The following is a 17,954-nucleotide window of genomic DNA, read 5'->3' on the forward strand; positions in this document are numbered from 1 at the left end:
TTTCCTTTCCATTCAACATAATAATAGACCTACAGCTGACCTTGAAACTTCCAAAAGGTGCCCTTGTATTGAGGCCTGGAAACAGTAGAAACAGCAGAGGGCTTCTGATCTCTAGGAACTTCACTCACTCACTGAACTTTTGAGCTGTCATTTCCAATAAACTTGGCTGCAGATGAACCAGAACTTTTTTTTTTAAAGGAAAACTATTCATAGTTTGAAAAAAGAATTGTGGGGATTTTTTCCCTTTGTCGTTCCATTTGACGTCCAAAAAAACTATAATATCCTTGTGGAGTAGAAAGCGAAATAGATGGAAGAGGAAAAGCTGCACGAATAATGTTACAATGAAACCACAAGCAACAGAAGAGGAAATGTTAAAGACCCCAAACCCAAAGAGAAAAATCAAGCTAAGAGCACGTCTTTAAAGCAAGTGAGACCCAAATGTGCTTAGGGAAATTAAGTGATTCCCTATATGAGCTACTTTCTCATTTTAAAGCGGGTTGATAATGATTAGCAACCAGCATATTAAATGAATCTCTCTTTCTACTATCAAAAGTTTTAACTCATCTTTACCAGACTTGACTCCTAAACCTGAGCAGTTCAGGAAGGTGACCTGAGATGACAGCCGAGGATGACACACTATTGACTACAGTGAAGAAGTAGGAGGACCAATTGTGCCTATCAATTATTAAACAGACAGAAAGAAAGGACCCAGAGAATAGCTAATACATGGAAGCATCCATCTCTATGCTCCAGGCAGACTTTGTAGCCTAGATTTATAAGAAGAGGAAGCTTTATTACAGGTAAAATATAAGTTTAAAATGATCAAATGGTTTCTCTTTAATTAAACAGTTATTAAAAGCTTGTTTGTTGTCAATCTGATGTAAAGCAATGTAATCTTTGGCGTCCCCTACCTCATCCAGACTGAGAAGCACAGGGTCAGGCAGTGAGGAGCTGAGGACTAAATCCCTGAGTCACTGAAATCCTCCACAGAATGCTTGGTGGTACTGCTCATACAGCCAGTTAGGAAAACCTTGGCTGATGAATGGGAAGAGAAACAGTACAGCAATAAATTCCTATGTCTACTGTGCAGTCAATAGATTTGTCTTGTACTATATTCAAGCTGGGTGTTTTTCACCTTGTACAGAGAAACAATGCATTTAGGCTACATTTAAGTTTGAGTAAGCCAAAGCTTTCCAAAGCTTCCTGAGTACTTCCTAACTGTTCCCATGAGTTCCGAACATGGCTTTTCATTTTCTAGCAGAGAAGGATTTCAATTTTTAACTCATTCCAATCCTGCTTTCACTTCCTGTCATTCTGTGCCTGCTCTGCATCTTGTATATTGACCTTTCTGATGTAGCAGAGATTTACAAGCAAAACTACCTTGCTGAGGCCCTTTAGGTCCCAGAAATAGAAAGAACCTTGCCAGAGGTAGATGCATGCATGAAATGAGATAGCTCATCCTACATCTGATAAAGCTTCCTTGTCTTAACTGTCTGAAAATCATTACCTGTGTCTATTTCTGTAACCCATATTGATCAAAAAAGTGCATGCTTCTTACTGGCTCTCAAAACCCAAAAGTTTCAGCCAGATATGATCTGAACTGACATGTCTACGAAAATGGTGATGTGCTACAAGCCAAGGAAAAAACCTCCTTTAAACAATCCCTCTTAAAATAGAATAAACATCAAATGGCCCCAAATCTGTTTTCTTTAACTCCTAGAACTGCTTTAAGGAGTAAAAGTAGAATTTCCCTAATGACCTCTATAACAAGGAAGTGAAAAAAGACTTCCAGGCTTCATTACGATGGGATTAAGTCAGAACAAATCCACTGACTCCAGTAGCATTACCTCAGCCTTACACCACTGCATCCAGAACTCCCTCGGCATCAGCAGAGCCGCAGCAAGTTTCCTTTGCTGCCTTAGATCCAGATCCCACTATAAATCTCAGGTTTCATTTGGCTGGGAAGAAGGAAGTTTTATTTTTCAAGTCTACCATGAGTTGGCAGTGACAGTTTTTTAAAAAGGCTGTTGATGTTTGTATCCATCTTAGATCCATTGAAAACAATGGCTTTAGCGTGGGAAGGTCCAGATCTGTTCCAGACTTTTAGGAGGGAATTTTTTATCCAGAGCTCAATAGAATTAGAAAGAGAAGAACAACTGAAATCAGGGAACTTGAGATCAGAGGTTTTGCCTCTGACACATCCATGATTACCAGTAACGTGGAGGGTCACCTTTGGCTGTACGAGATTGAACACAAAAGTTACCATTAACCTGCAACATGCTGGGCGCTTCCAGTTGATTTTACACTTGGTGGGATGATGGCAGATTGCAGAATCAGGCCCTGTGGGGGCCAGAGAAGAACCATAGCCCCTTCCAGCTCCTGCACAAGTAGGAGAGATTCTCAGCCACACCAGAAACCCTATGAAAGACTGAGCACAGGCAAGCTGGTGTTAAGTCATTGACGTACGGATGCTTCACAGAACAGTTGGGGTTTTAATAGGCTAGATATTGTCCCAGCATTTGGTGCTCATGGATAAGAATAGAATTAGATTTACTTAATGTATTTGCTATTTAGGCAGATGATTCATGTTAAGCCATCGGCATTCAGTGGCAAACATCATTAGTTCAAATTGTATGAGAAAAAGGCCCAGGAAGAGGAGTCACAATCTGGCCTCTATCATAAACAGCTGTGTTTTTAAATCCCCATTTTGAGGTTGTTTCCTGTAGTTGTTGGTATATACTGTACACTGAAAATTAGGCCTCAAAAACACTTATTAAAAATTTATACAGCTTATGACAGGCTCTTTCAGAAACATAACCCTTAACTAATTCATGTTCACTTACCCTGCAGTTTTCTATTTATAATACTTTACAATTTCTGTGTATTTGTACTATAAATTATTCAATGACATCAAGGTTTTTATTTTGATGAGAGAATTTTTGATGAATTTGACAGAGTAATTACTTCAAATCCTGTTCTGGATTGCTATGAAAATATTTAATTTTATTTACTCCAATAAATAATTAAAATGTGAGAGCAGCAAGAATACTCAGTGCCTTATAGCCTGTGACTTCTGTTTGCTTCTCCCTAATTAAAATAGCAATGTTTATGTGTGCACTGATTTAAATTAATAATAAACTACCAACTGGGGAGAGGGACATCTAAAGAAGGAGGAAAAAGACTCTTGTAGCAACAAGCACAGTCTTAAATACCCGAAAGAAGTATTCTGAAGAAAGAGGAATTTATTGATCCTCTGACACTGTTAGAGGCACTCAGGACAGAATCTCAACACGGTGCATGTTACTTAAATATAGACTATTCCTTTTGTGGATTTAAAGTTTAAGAAAGGGCAGCTTTTTAGATGTTCCCAGCTGATTCAGCAACACTTTAAGCACATGCTTAACTTGAACCCATGAGTACTTCCACTTACTTCAAGAATGTTCATGCTCAGATTTAAATTAAAGTATTGAAGTACTGTTCTGGCAGCAACCTAAATCTTCTGCTAAATCAAAGATTAAAATCACAGTGTCTCTAAATGCTCTGTGATTTAATCCAAAATAGTCTTTGCCCCATTGAGGAAAGCTCAGTTCACACTGGTCACTGGTGTTCAAGCTGCAGCCCCCTATATTGCCCAAAGAATTTGCATAGAGTCAAATCTATTTCCAAGCCTCATACGTAATTTTACTGCCTTCAGATGAGAGGGCTCAAAGACAGAAAAACTCTATGTGTAAAAAACAAAGAAAGAAAGAAAAGCCCAAACCCTCAGAACCTCTTAATTGTTCTACAGGTCACAGACAGGCACATACTCAAAGTTTTTAATTACATTGAAGCCATCAAGCATGCAAGTGCACAGTCATTATCATATAATAACTGGTTAATTACCTCATTAGTTGGCTTTTTCTTTTGACATTAAAACTTGCTCATTATTAGTAAGTACAGTGGTGATCTGGTTACCCATGGGCTGGTAATTGAGAAAAACTGACAGCTCTTGACAAAATGACTATTAGTATTTCACAGGGCTGGAGTGAAGCGGGGACGGGACATCGGTCAAACGGCTGCAAGGAAAAGGAGAAATAGTTTGCTGTTTTCTAAACTATTTGCTATGCCAAAAGAGGTAGATCGCAACAGATTCTTGCTTGCAGTGAAGGACGGAGATTTTGGTGGTTTAGATGCAGGTAAGAAACCGGTAACAGTCGGCAAACTGTGGCTGAAAATCAGTGCCATCTGTCGGCAGTTTGCCGGATTATCTGAAAGCTGAACGGGTGATACCTCAGAGCAATTCCCGCTGGAAAGGTGTTCATATCTCCCCCAAAACACTAACAGCTTTGAAACAAATTGGCACTCTGGGTGGCAGCATCAGCAGAGAGGATGCAATGGGGATATTCAGAGGGCTGGGGAACTAAACAGCAAAGAATTTCAGACCCACCAGTATACCCAGTTACTCCCTAACCTCAACAGGCTCCATCCGTGTAACTGAGATACAAATTGCACCCCTCCTTCATCCCCAAGTGCCTTCTAGTGACATAAACAGTTTACAGTCTAAGCACAATGGGAGGAGATTTTAACCCCAAGCACAGGACACACTGCAAAGGACGCAGTGCCACACCACAGGAACTCACTGCCAGACCCCATATAGCTCTGTCTCTGTCTCTCACAGTGATTGCACACAGACACACATGCACAAAGATACACATGCCCACAGACCCCACCATTTCATCATGAGCTCTGATGTGACTGGAAGTCATGACCAGTAATAAATCCTCGCTGCTGGTATGGGGTTGGATTGCAGTTTGGTGGGTTAATCCAATAGCAGACCCTAATAAAACGACTTTCAGCTTGCTGCAAAAGCAATTTCTGTGCAACGTGCCATATTTCGATGGCAGTGCCTCAAGTTGCAATGAGTAACACGTTCTGTCACAGGCTGTTGTAAACACGCGGGCTGCTCGGCACGGACCGCGCGTGATTCGTCTGAGCGGAGACCTAAAATCTTACACCTGACTGTTTCACTCACTATCAAGCCAAAATAAAGCTTCAATGGCAGAAGCAAGCAGGGAATACAAACTAGCTGTGACTGGTGCTCAGAGCTGAACGCACAGGAGTAGGAGACATAGGGTTTGGCATTTTTTTTGCTTTTTGTGGAGACTGTAGAGGTAGCAGCGTTAAGGGAGGATATAGCCCAGGGAGGGGCTGAGCACTAGTCAAGCACTTTCAGGCAATGGGAAAGGAAGAATTGGAGTTTGTCCTTTCTGGGACTAAAATCCGAATGTTTACTTGGCTACAGGTGCAGGTAAAATGTGATTCTGAGCTGAAGGAGGTCTGCTAGCTAAAAGGAGCGCAGAAAGACTATTTAACTTCTATTCTTGGTCCTCCTATTGATTTGTTTGTAACCTCAGGAGAGTCGTGTCTGGGCCAAAATGTCCTCAGATTGGAAGCCAAAAGTTAATTTAAGATAATGCAGCTGTTAAATAAGCATTCTGATTTTCAGAGTTGATTATATTGAAGAATGGAAGAAGGATGCAATACAACACTTTTCTTCTGTGACATTCTACTTGCACTCATTCGAAGACATGAGTCTATAGAACAGCAGCCTCTGTGACATGTAAAACCATGTTTGGCATCTGGTTTTCTCTTCATCTTTCCCCCTTTTATTTTTTTATTTCTGGTGCGTGCAGCTAACACTGAAGATTTTATTTTTCCTTTTTAATGGAGAGATTGTTATTGACTACCTGGTGCCTGGGCTCACAGGGTAGGAAAATAACCCAATAAAATCTACTGAGCCTAAAAATAAAGAATCCAAAACAACAACAGGAGCTCTGTATCATGTGCACCTGGAGGAAAGAGTGCTGTAGTCTACTGCACATTAGGAAATATGATAATGTCGTGGGCCTGTCTATATCCCACTAAACAAGACACCTGAGGCAAACTGCCTGCTTGTCCCACCACCACTGTGGACTATCCTACGCACAGGATGCAGTGTATGAATAGTCAAGCTTATTCACAGGTTTGCAAGTTCCTTGGTTCCCATGATGTTTTAGAGGGTTTGACAGCCCTTTCCAAAGGGCCTCTGTCTTGATCTAACTCTGTGACAATGTGAGAAACAAGTTACAGTACCAAAGCTATATTAAAAGTCTGGACCGACTTGCAGGAAGATTAGGAATTAGCCAGGGCTTGAATATTTGCTTTGAAAGCTTAAAAAGTTTATGAAGCTTGAAGATCACAGTTTAAGAAATGGTCCTCAGTATTGAGCCTTGCCCTATGTTCTAAAAGCAACAGAGTTAAAACCCTGCCTGCGACAGGCCCAAGAACTGATTTGGAATTGTTTAGCACTGCATTTAAGCATCTTCTCTCCTTTGCCAGGAGAGAAATTTACTATTTACAAATCATTGAATGTTGACTGCAAAGAAGCAGGCGTACAGGGTATAGCTTCTATATACACTCAAGGCCCTTAGTGTTCCTCCTTTGAGAATGAGGACCTTAACTACACCAGGACACAAATGGTGCTGGAGCGTTACCACCAGCAACAGTAAAGCAAATTTTAACTTGTGTAAAAAAGGGGAAGAAAAAATCCTTCCTCCAGAAACTTCTTGGGTGGGAAGTGACAGCAGTCATGCCACAAGGACAGGAGGAGCAACGGCATTATATTGGAAAATAAAGATGTGAGTAAATCTACTATGATGAATATAAAATGCCTCTTTTGGATTTAATTAGGAGTCACTCTTTTAGGTGACCAGGAATTAAACTTCTCTTTTAAGGGCACTGCTTTGTACCTGACTTCACACAGCAAAGCATATGGCAAAAAAAGCAGGAAGTAAGGATTAAGGTACGTTTTAACAGGCGGCATGTTCAGCCAGATGGCCTGCTCCCTGCTCCTCAAGAGCTGCATGCTTTTTTCCCCTCCAGAGTTATTTTGATTGAATTCCTTGCCCCAAATAATACAAAAAGGTCCATATTTTATGCTATTTTACTGCATACTTCTAAGTCTACCTCACATACTTCCCCATGCATAGGCTTTTTAAACAGAAATCATGGTGTTAAGGTAAGCAAGGGTCTTTCTGGCTTTGAGGACCACATTACCTCAAGACTGAAGAGTCTTTTCCATGCCTTTTCTCTCCTAATCTGAGTAGCAGCAGGAATAGCATCATGATGCTGTTATATCCATGATGACAGCAGGAAAGGAAGGCAACAAGGGGCCAGAGCTGGTGAAGTGCAGCACAAGTTTCTGACTGCCACAGCTATGGAGTTCCCAGAAGTCTGATGCAGGGTACAAATCAGGAGGGATTTTTTCTACCAGGTCCTCTTGCTTTTCTTTCTCACTCTGCTGTTGAAGCTGCCAGTCCCTCATTGATGACCCCCAACACTGCAGAGCTGTCCCAAAAGATTCTGCTCGCTCGACAAGCTGAGCAGAGCCAGGAGTTCCCATGGTCAAGCCATCACTGATGGCACCAGTGAGTGACCAGGAAAACATAAAGAATGTTTGTTGAAATGGGAGGAAGAGAATGGCAATTCAATAATCTGGATGCTCTTAAGAAAGCACAGCTAGAGAAGAACTCTAGTTCATACTGTTGCTACATCAAGACAAACTGTCCACCATTCCTTTTTAAAGCCAAGAACTAAATGTGGGATAAAAAGTCCTCCAGAACCGAGTTAACTGCAATGGAACTAATTGTCAGCAAAGAAGATTACTGAGAAAACTCAAGAAGAGGAAAAAAACCAAAGGAGTGGTTCTGTTTGGAGAGTTCTCTAATGAGACTTACGCACCACAATTAGGTATTGGTACTCTTGGACAGTTTTCAGTAGCCAGATGAATTGGTCCAGTTTCATTGAGGCATTAAACAGCCAGATACCCAGGTCACTGGAAAGCAAGGGCTAGAGGCACCAGTCTTCCTGACACACTGTGCTGAAGCTGCTCTGGACCCTTTGGTCAGATGGAGAGAAGCAGATGGAGGAAGTGTATATATCCATAGTGCCTGAGAGCAGTACTCCAGGAAGAGCCGAGAACAAAACAGAGAAACACCCACATCCAGTCACATATATCACAGCTATGGTTGTATATACCTTTGCCTGCATATACATGCACACATATACACGAAAAAGTATAAGGCAAGAAAGCAATCCCATTGTAAGAGAAATACACTATTTTTATGGCATACAGAAAACAGTAATGATGATTACACTTCCTCAGTGGAAGCCTTCATGAATATAGTGTAAATTGCATGACACAAACACAAGAACAAAGCTTCAGAATTGTGACAAATAGCTACTGGAGAAATTTGGATGAGACATCGAGGAGGGAGCAGTGGGGAACTTCCCCTGACTGGAGCTGGACAGTGTGTAATGAGAAAAATTCATTATCTTAAACTTTTGGATATGATGTGTAATTGTTAACCTCTGCCGTTAGTTCAAGGCTCCTTTCAGTAAAATATATGAGTTGCCATCAAAGCTGATTTGGATTAGGAAGCAAGCATGTGCCCTCACTTTTAGGTTATATTAATACACCAAAATCAATAACATGCCATAGCTTTCAGAAGTAGCAATAAAACACCCTAAAATATTCCCAGAATACTTCTATAAATTATTTGTTCAATGTACTTATGTTAAAAAGGTTGTCAGTTACAGTGCTCTGAAAGACTCTAAAATTACAAGTCATCGTATTTGTATTTGATAAACCCCCTGCTGTTTTGGGTCAGAGAGGGCTCCAGAATGGGGGGGGGGGGTGGGGGGGGTGGGGTAGAAATCATTATTTTCCCTAATAAATAAATTACTTGCCTATATTTCATGTATCGCTAAAACCTGCCAGTATAGAGGGCTTAAATAATAAATAGCAAATAGCTCCATTCATTTATTAATAATAATGCATCTTTTCTTCCTCTTGCCATATTTGCAGGCAATGGATTGAACGGTAGTCAAGTGGAAGGACAAATAGCTGGGCCACTGGGAACATTTAAAATTTTCCAGTTTAAGGTGAACATGTCAGCACTGACAACCCTTTTAGCTTCATCTTTGCGGTGGTGTGGTGCCTGGGCTGTGCACTGGCAGTGGTAGGAGCCTTTGGGCTTCAAAACTGCAAAACCCCTTGGAAAGCTGATTAGCTAATGGAGCTTGTATGTGTGCTTCTCAAATGAAAGCCCACTTTCAATTAGTCATCACAATACGTGTTCAACCCTGTTCAACAAAGCATGGAGCCCTTGGCAGGTTTATGTTCATAACACCTCTGGTGGGGAGCCCAATCCCTGGCTGTACAAGTGGCAAACAAAGATGTTGAGCAGAAAAGGTGGCAGTAAGTAGGGGGCTGATTCAAATACACACCTCTCTTATCTTCAGCTAACAAAAGATATGTTTTATTTGTGACTGTTCTCAGCATAAACTGCTCATTCCCTTTCTGACATAATCCACATCTACATCACCTGACTATTTTGTAACAGTCATTCCCCTTCATGGCTCTTTGATTTAGAGAAAAATAAAACATGAGCAGTTTACCAGAGAGGTGCACGTTTATCAACCTGTGAAACCTCCAAACATCCTCGTCCCACAAGCAGGGTATTCCAGCTGACTGCAAGCGCAAGTGGTGGCATGAATGAGTCCTAGAAATCAAAGTTCTTAACATCACCAGCAGCCCAGCCTGTAGGGTAGGGATAAGTGGATGAGGACAGGCTTCAACATCATGCCTTAATACCACACCTTCCATGGAGAATTAGGAGAACAAATGCACGTGCATACCGATGACCGCATCCACCAATGCCTTCCCCCTAGAAGAAAGAGAGCTGGAACCCCTGTATTGATGTAGGTCATGGCATCATCATGCCTGGTGGTAGAGAATGAATTCCTTTCTTTGTCTAAACACCCAGAGGGACCAGATAGGATGTAAGCAGCCTTATATTAACCAGAAGGTCACCTCTGACCCCTACCTGGAGTGCTAATCTTTTTTTCAAGGGAAGGGAAGAAAGCACTTTGCATCCTCCGTGTCCCTTGAGCATCCCACACCCCTCTCTGACAAAATAAAAGTCAAGAAAAGAGAAAAATGCATCACCTGCTACTGCATGTAGCAGACATGCACCAGACCATGTTGAAATCTGGAAGTTCACAGGCTTGGATAGGAGTGGCTGACAGCATTTCAGCTTGTCACTATTAAGAAGAACAAGTATGGAGGCACTCAGTCAGGGTGCAGAGTCTTCAAGAGCATGCCCTGCTACCCTCCAAAGGAATTTAATCACACAGCTGGCTACAGGAACTTCACTTCCAGCTACCTACAGTGTGCAGGTTTGTGTTTAAAGCAGACCATTTCTTACAGCCTTACCCACTGTGAAGTGCAGTTATGTTTTTCTACAAGATTTAGCTACAGGGCGGAAGACTTCAAGCATCTAAAAATACAGATGAGAGATCCAACATGATACTGCTGACCCAATCTAACAGGACCCTTGATAGCTGGGCGAGTTGGGTCACATCCTACCTATTGTTTCCTTTTGCTCAGAGTGTCACTGGCTCTTTTCTGACCGAGGTAAATTGCTTCTTTTCTTCTGGCTATTCCTTAAGCTACCCTAGGCACCAAGCAAGGAAAGTAAACACATGGCAAAGGCACAATAGGCAGAAGGGACTTGATCTTTGTTTAAAGCATGGGGTCAGCTCCTTGCTGTGAGCAGATTTTCCTCTTTGGAAACAGGTTCATGTTTATGTTTTAAGTTCCAACAACATGCTCTGGATTTTCAACATGTGCAGCACATCTGCTCCAGCCCAGATTTATGAACAAATCTGCATATAATTGTGCTGGGCTAGGGTGTTGTTGTTGTTGTATTCCCCCCCTATACCCACCCTTTAAATAAAATGGCTTTGTCCAAGGCTGTATAAACCCCTGATTCCAAGCCATATAATTTTATGGACAGGAAAAAAAAAGTTCTTTTGTATTGCACCTGAGCTCATTAAAACCCCCAAATTCCATAATTTTACACTACCATGTGCTGCATATTGTATTTAGTACCTAGCAGAGTAATTGCTTACAGTCCTCAGAGTGCACATAAGGTGGAGAAATGATGGAACAGGTGGGATAGCCACCCTGTGCTTGGTAATCACAGGTTTACACCCCTGCACAGCTGACGTAAAGCCTTGTGGATGAACTGTTCAAAAGCCAGGATTAGGGTCTTTTGTTAACCCTGGAGTGGGTGCCAAGTCCCAGACTTCCAGTCCCAGCTTCCAGTGAACACAATGGCTTCTGTAAGTGACCAGATAAAACAAATAAGCATGTGGGATACATACTGGGAAAAAGGAGAAGCCAAGGGTAAGAGGGACAAGGTGAAAGATCCAAGATGCCAAAGCAACCAGCAACTTAAACAAGTTAATCAGACATCCCAAGAGAAAAGAACACTGGAAAATTCAAGAGAAAGTGAGCAGCCCAAGAGCAATTCTGTGGCATCATTCAAGGTTTCCTAACTCGGTCTGGAACAAAATCAAAACCTTTTGTGTGTCCTCACAAAGGGAATGTCAAAACAGCTGTTTCTAAACCAAAAAGTCTGCACACTCCCTGTCTCTGTGAGCAAATACTTTATGAAGCTGCTTTTGCCACCATGTCTTGAACACACAAACATCTTCTGAGGTGGGATGAGGAGAGGAAGGTGCAAGCAGATTTATAGCACAGTCACTCATGCTCTATCTTGGGTGACTGTTCTCTGGAGATTAAGTTCCCCTCACTTGACATTAAGTGCTTGCTCGAGTGCTGAATGGGATCCAGTTGAGAAAAGGTCTGTGTTGAGTGCTCCTAAGGGGCACATCTTAAAGATATTTGTCTCAGTCCATGGGCTACCCAGTTTGCTGTCTCAGGATGGATTTAGGTCTCCAGCCTGTAACAGAGACAGGTTTTTAGAAGCTATCCGTGCATGGCTTGCTCAAGGACACATAGGAACACTGTAGCTGACCAACTGATTTTAGCCATGGCTCCCAGGCCCCATCCGTGTGTCCTAATCACTAGACTCGTATCAGAGCTGCTGATAAACTCTGAGTGATTTCCTTGTGCCTGGAACTGTAAGTGCGATCTGCTTGAGATTCTCCAATGGCTTATCCGCAGTCTTTAAGAGAGTTAAGATTGGGAAGAGAGAAAAAAGACAGAGACCCTGTGTTCACAAAAAACCTGTGAGCAGGGGTGATTGAAATTGGCATATGCGGATGTACACCTACACAGAGAGGGGGTCTGTACGGGTTTTGCTTACTAGTCTGGTTTCCTAAGGAAGCAAAAAACCAAAACAAGAATCTCTTGAAGTCATTGAAACCAACGAGTAAGTTTTGCAAGGGTCAGGGAAGACTGATGTTTTGGTAACAGCAAAACAGAAACACACAAAAATGACACATAGCTGTGCTCAGCCTCAAATGGTGGGAAAGGTGGAAGGCTCTAACCTCAACATCAGGAAACTTTTGACATTTAGAGTTTCAGAAGTCTCTTAGCAAGGAACAGTTTAGGAACAACTTGTTTCTTTTCTTTCTTTTTTTTTTTCACTGTAATCCCTCCTCGTTTAAAACATATAATGAATGTGAACAGTCACCAGTCTGTAAATACTGGTTTTAAGTTCACTAGAGCTTTGTTGAGAGATTCCTCCTAGGTAACAAGTCTGTGGCTCATTAGTCCCTCATTAGCAAGATAGAAATAAAGATGCAAAAGGAAAAAAAAAAACAACTTTCTCCAAAGATATTGTTGCAGTCTAATTGCCTGCAAGGAATTCTTAATAATGTTTACTAATGCCTTTTCAGCATTGCCAATTTTATAATGTTCCAGATGTGACGTTGCTGTTCCCTGCTGTGGCAGTACGAAGCCTGCTAAGGCACCTACAGTACTAAGTTTGGAAAGAGTTTAGCCCCATCTTATGTCACTGACATGAAACAACATCCACTGGGGCTTTCCAGCATCACATTTGTACTTTCAAAAAACATTATCAGAAAACTCCTTGGCTGATCCACTGTTTATACAGAACTAAGTGAAAGCAATCACAACACACACACTGGCTCAAGCCAACAGCCTCTTAATGGACATCAGCAGCACTATCAGTTACTCAAAGTTCAGTGACATTTGCTTTCCTTTTCTTGATTTTTAATAGATTAGTTTAGACTTTGTGACATTAATTGTTTCCTTATTTGTAGAGAAATATCTTTTGTTTGGGATATGATTTTATATTGTAAGCAGCATTTGGAATATAAAACTAGCAGATGTTAGCAAAACTCTGAAAGCAAAGCTTACAGCATCAACATTGTGTTATGCTCTTGCTTTACAGCTAAGGTAAGGAACAAAGCAGGCAGCAAACATGCAGATTTTGAAACAATACAGCTTTTAACCTAAATTACTCTGAGATTTCTTGGTGTTCTGGGGAGAAGTGGGCTCTCCACCTGCATCAGATTTGTATGCCCTTGGGAATACAAAAATAAACAATTTTTTGGCTGATTTTACTGAGAAAAAAAGCTTGTGAGATCATCACATATCTCTCTGTCATTCTTTCCGTCTAACAACTTGTGTACCTGCTGGCCAATTTCAGCCAAACAGAAAACAGGATGGAAATCTTTATGCTAGGAAATTCCTGGAAATAATTGGGAAAACTGCCAGCTATTAGTGTTCCCAGGAATTAAAAATCTGTGGTGGGAGCACTGTGTCCATATTTGAGAAGAAAGCTTTATATTGGAAAGAAATAGCAAGAACACCCCAACCACAGAGAAAGCCTGCTTGGGCAGAGACTCCAGCCACAACACAAAATCCAAGACACAGCAAGCTTTCTTCTTGTTATTCATCATGGACCAACTTGGGATTTTAATTACTTTTTTCCCTGGTTTTCCACATGATCTGGGTTGCTTATCTTCTCTGGTTTTAACATCTGGAGTGCCTGAGTTTTTCAGTATCACTTTAGACATAACCTGCATGGCCACCATTGCACGTATCTCCCTGCAGCATGAGCATTTCCTCATCATCCAGATAAGTAAATGGTCTGACTTCTCCTGCAGCCCTCCCCACAGTGGTAACTGTCCTTCAGATTTGGTTGTATGCGGTGACACTCTCCAGCCTGGCTCTGTCAAAACAATCCAGATGAGCTACAGTTTTCATAATGGTGTGGAGAAGGAGCAGTCACGATCATTTCCCCAGAACTGGGTTAAGAAGGAAGCACACAGCTATACCAGCAGATTTAAAGGAGACAGCTTCAGGGCAGGACTAGCACCTGTGTAGCAGACTCAGCTCTAGCTGAAATGGTAATTATGACCATTTCCTAATGCACAATCTCAGGATCAAAGAAATGGCTGATTTTGTACAGTGAATGAGACAGGAGTTACAACACAGTCCTACAATCCCAAAACCTAAATCATCAGCAAGAACAATCTGCTTTTTGAATAGCTGTCCAACCTGTTAATTCAGAAAGCTTATGCAAAAGAACATACAGGGGTCTTGTGACTCTGTTCATCAGTTAATGGCTGCAAAAATCATTTATTTGTCCTAAATTTATCACCCTGCTCCTAAAATCACAGCTGAGTCAATTAATGCTAAGGCATTGATTAGGCCTGCCAGACTGGGGTAATACCATCTGCAAGGGCATCCGGCACTCAGCCCTTCCTAATCCAAAGAAGATGGACCTGCTGCAGTCCGGCCACCTTGGCTCATGATGCTAAAAAGTTCTTGCTTCCAACTCTGAAGGTCCCCGGTTCATTTTCCCAGTATGTCAGCCAAGACGGTGGTCCTCACATTTGCACTCTTCTAATAGTTCCAAGCTTACATCACATTCCCCTTTATTTACTCTTTTTCCAAGTTATATATATATTCTTAGCCTTAATCACTATCCAGCCAAGGTTTCTTCAAGCAGACCCAAATCTAGCGATCAATGGAGCCAATGGGAATCTTTCTAGTGACTCCAGCCGACTCAGAATCATAAAGTCCTGAACCCACAAACATCTGCAGGATCTGGAGGCATTCCAATATGGATTCAGATTGGACATTAGCCACTCAGGCCCATCTTAATGCGTAAATCAACATACCCAACTGACTTTCTCTTCTCTGGATCCCCTCCAATTTGTTAATACGTTTCTGTTAACGAGGTGCTTAGAACTAAGCACAATATCCCCAGTGCAGTCACATGAGAGCTGTTACATTCCTACTTCATAATGTTATGTCTCCACATATCCCAGCCAAAACTGCACTGACTTCACTAGCTACCATGTTTTGTTGCAGCCTTGAAACCCTCATCCTGTCACTCTTATTCACTGAGAGCTGTATTTTGCTCCACAGGTAATTGTGGTGAAGTCAGCAGGATGCCTTGCACAGGACTGGCAATGCAAGCAAGGAAAGCAGAAACTGATCCCAGAGAAAGAATTCCTATCTAGATTTTTGAACTGATAAACTGAGACAGCAGAATAATTGTAACAATGCCATCCTGCTGCTTTCCTGAGCAATAATCTATTTTCCTCATTGGGATAAATGACTTGGCCATCAGTCTCTCGGTTTAGCCATTTGGGAACTGGATTATTGCTTCATAAACTGTGCAACGCACTCCTATTACTGTTTAATTGCATTGGGCAGAGAAAGGGGGGAAAAAGATTTTGCAATTTCTAACGGAAATCTCCCAGAAGCACTCTCTTTCTGTGTTACTTTCCTCAATAGTTGAGGCACTGAACTGCATTCCAACCCAAAATGTTCCTCTGAACAAAGAGCATCATTTTTCTTTATACTCCTCTGCCAGCGCAGCTCCTCTTTCCAGCACTGTTCCTTTCCTGGACCTGGATGCTCAGTGTTCCTTACCACCTCCTGTAGTGAGATTACACTGCCTTCTAAATAAACATTTTCTGCAAAATCTCTTCTATATATTCTGGCCTGAGCTCATATCCAGATTTCCTATTGCTATCAGCAGAAGCTGTCCTTGAACCTCTTCATTCTTTCCATCCTTTTTGTTTTGTTTGTTGCCTGCAAGCTCTGCAGAGCAGCGACTGCCTTCTGTTACCCAGAGAACCTCCCTCCATCCAGCGCTTCAGTTGTGAGGCTGTAATTGAGACATATCCTGTCTCCCAAAGCAAGAGCTGTAGCAGAGGAGACAAAAGGAAAGGACCTGTCTGCAAGTTTTTCATTCTTAAGCAGTGCATCATTCACTCCTGCCTCTAGCATGTTTTCCAGCACTAATCTCCATAATCTGACACAGCATTGGAAAGTCAAGATGAGTTCAAGAAGCTCTGTTTGGTGGTTGGGAAAAGGCTGAGTCCCTGGGTTTTAATTCTCTGACACTTGTTTTCCTTTAGGAAATTTCAGCAAATTATGTTTCATATTATTTCTTTCTAATTTCAGGAGGTGGTTCAAGTGTTTTCATCAGAATGTTTCTCAGGAAAAATACCCTTCCAACAAACATGGAAATTTCTGCTAGCCAAAGGATGCAACACGGTCAGTGCTTTTTACAGATTTCCCTGTAAAAACCTGGCAAACTAAACAAACAAGGAGATTCCTGGTGAAATGTTTTCCCTTAAATAATGTTTGGTTTTCAAAATGTGGCTTTGTACAAAGTCTGAAAACTTGTACCAAAAGGTACGTTTTAAAATCGTGATCCCTGTAAATTTCACAGCAAACTAAAACAACAGAAACCAAAGTTAGGAAACTTTCCTGATGAAACCAACAAAGAGGAAATGGTAGAACTAAATCTATTTTTTAATATTTTTTTTCTCTGCAGGAAAAAAAAACGGGAGCTTCCTGGGCTTGCAGTGTCCCAGACAAGTCTGAGAAGAGAAGCTGCGAGCCAACTTCTCCCTTAAATGTTGCCATGTGTTCTCCCACACTGCTCCTCCCATTCGTGCCAAAAACCTGTCCAATTACCTATCCTCTGGTAAACCATATCTTATCATTGACTTGTGCTTAGTGCTCCCAGATTGTTCCCATTGCTTTCTATTAATCAAGCAGCCAGATGACCTTTCTGTTAAACTCTGTGTATCCCATTGCAGTAAGTTCTTTCCAAATCACATCTGCCTGATTTGTCCAATTCATCCATCACCGCTTTTTGCAACACATAGCCTGTGAGCAATCTGGGGCTGGACCTGCCCCCTACAGCACATGGCCAAGGAGCTCCTGGTCCCACAGGGCTGCACATTTTAACTGGGATTCCCGGGTGCTGTTGTAATACTGATAAATACACAACCAACCAACAAGCCACCAGCTAAACAGGGGGAATCTGTGGCAAAGGAGAGCTTTAGCAGAGGAACCAGTGACAAGTCATATTCTGATTTTCAAAGCTGGCAGTGCCATTCTACAGAATATTAAGTTGTTATCACAATGGAAGGGAAAATGTTTGGCAATGGCAGCTAGTTGTTGGCAGGCACTGATTTTCACACACTGCTACACCTGGGAACCCCTTAGCTGTAAGCACAGTACATTTAATCATATATAATGTGTGGAAGACGACCCCTCTGAAAGGAGGTGCTTGCTCGTGCACAGCTCATGCTGCTGCAGGGTGACAGCCCACTGCACATGCTGTAGGAGCAGGGATCTCTGTGTGTTTCAGCTCCCCCCGATACCAAAGCTCCCTGGCAGGATGTCCGGCCAGCAAGGAAACACACTGGTATTTTTAACAGGAGGTTAGAGGGGTGAGAGATGGGGACAGCAGCAGGTCGGATGAAAGGCTTGGCAGGCCAAGTGATCAGGCATGCTTCCATCCAGTGAAATTCCGTCTGGAGATCTCCTATCGGACTCGCTTCTCCTCTCGGCCGTTTCTGGGACATGCACTCCTGCCTCCTGCACAACTTTGCCGTTTCCAAGGAGACCGCATGCTGCTCGCCCCACACCTCGACACAGATAACCGTGTGACTTCACTCGGTCAGGGAGACCATAAAACACGGCAGCCAAAACGATAGCGCTGCAGCTTGACTCACTGCGGTATCAGTGAATCCTAAAGGACATATGAACCTAATGATGGGCTGTTGGGTCTGCTTTTTCATTAGGGCTGTTATGATGAGACCTAGACATGGTGTCAGTG

The 17,954-nt window shown here is 42.1% G+C and overlaps 1 long non-coding RNA gene across 1 annotated transcript in view; it reads right to left on the bottom strand.

The window, feature by feature from the left end:
* Positions 1-3,608: 3,608 nt before the first annotated feature.
* The window catches only part of LOC133271309 (uncharacterized), a 51,050-nt gene continuing 36,704 nt past the window's right edge, over positions 3,609-17,954 (bottom strand). Inside the window, exons 2-3 of the long non-coding RNA XR_009744078.1 lie at positions 9,478-9,619; positions 3,609-4,055 (exon numbers count right to left, since the gene is read on the bottom strand). This is a non-coding gene — a long non-coding RNA (uncharacterized LOC133271309). The remainder of the gene's footprint in view (positions 4,056-9,477; positions 9,620-17,954) is intronic.

Source organism: Pezoporus flaviventris, unplaced genomic scaffold (genome assembly GCF_033815535.1).
Source record: "Pezoporus flaviventris isolate CSIRO_AGI_PZ_B2104156 unplaced genomic scaffold, CSIRO_AGI_Pfla_v1 ptg000023l, whole genome shotgun sequence".
Lineage (NCBI taxonomy): Eukaryota > Metazoa > Chordata > Aves > Psittaciformes > Psittacidae > Pezoporus > Pezoporus flaviventris.